This window comes from Corvus brachyrhynchos, unplaced genomic scaffold (assembly GCF_000691975.1).
Source record: "Corvus brachyrhynchos isolate BGI_N302 unplaced genomic scaffold, ASM69197v1 scaffold307, whole genome shotgun sequence".
Classification (NCBI taxonomy): Eukaryota; Metazoa; Chordata; class Aves; order Passeriformes; family Corvidae; genus Corvus; species Corvus brachyrhynchos.
The window spans coordinates 4,503,175-4,503,806 of record NW_008239288.1 but is presented as its reverse complement, the minus strand read 5'-3'; the positions used below and the strand labels follow the sequence as shown (position 1 = coordinate 4,503,806).

General features: G+C 42.1%; 1 protein-coding gene across 6 annotated transcripts in view; it reads left to right on the top strand.

Moving 5' to 3' along the window:
- PFKFB3 (6-phosphofructo-2-kinase/fructose-2,6-biphosphatase 3) overlaps positions 1 to 632 on the top strand; it is a 38,432-nt gene that overhangs the window by 19,122 nt on the left and 18,678 nt on the right. The window lies entirely within an intron of this gene.

The following is a 632-nucleotide window of genomic DNA, read 5'->3' as shown; positions in this document are numbered from 1 at the left end:
AGGCGGCCCGGCACCGCATGTGCGACGTGAGCGACGTGCAGGAGCGCAGGGCCGGCATCCCCTGGTCCCCCGGGACCCCCCGGCCCGAACCCGCTGAGCGCGGAGTGGGGGGCGCAAGGGGCGCGCCGGAGGAGCCCCCCCACATCCCACCGCTGTGTACTTTGGGTTCCTTTTTTTTCTTTTTTTATTTTTCTTTGTTTTTATAATTTTAATTTTAATTTTTTGTCTCTCATTTTTTTCAATTTTATTTTTCACTTTATTCCACTTTATTTCCAATTTTTTAGTTCATTTCCTTTTTTCCCTCCTTATTTTCCCCTCTATTCCTTATTTATTTTCTTAATTAATTTTTGATTCATTTTATTGTTTTTCTCTTCATATCTTTCACTCCTTTTCAATTATTTTAACAGTTTAAAAAAGTTATTTATTATTGGATTTTAATTTCCCCCTTTTTTTTTTCCTTATATTCACTTTACATCATTTTACATCATTATCCCTCGTTGATTAAAAAGACGTAAGACATTAAATAGCACATTTATTTAACTATTTTAGTTTGGGGGTCCCCTGCGCACCCCAAATTCCCCGCTTTGGGGGGAGGGGGGGGGTCGGTGCCGCGTCCCCCCCTCGGAACAAAG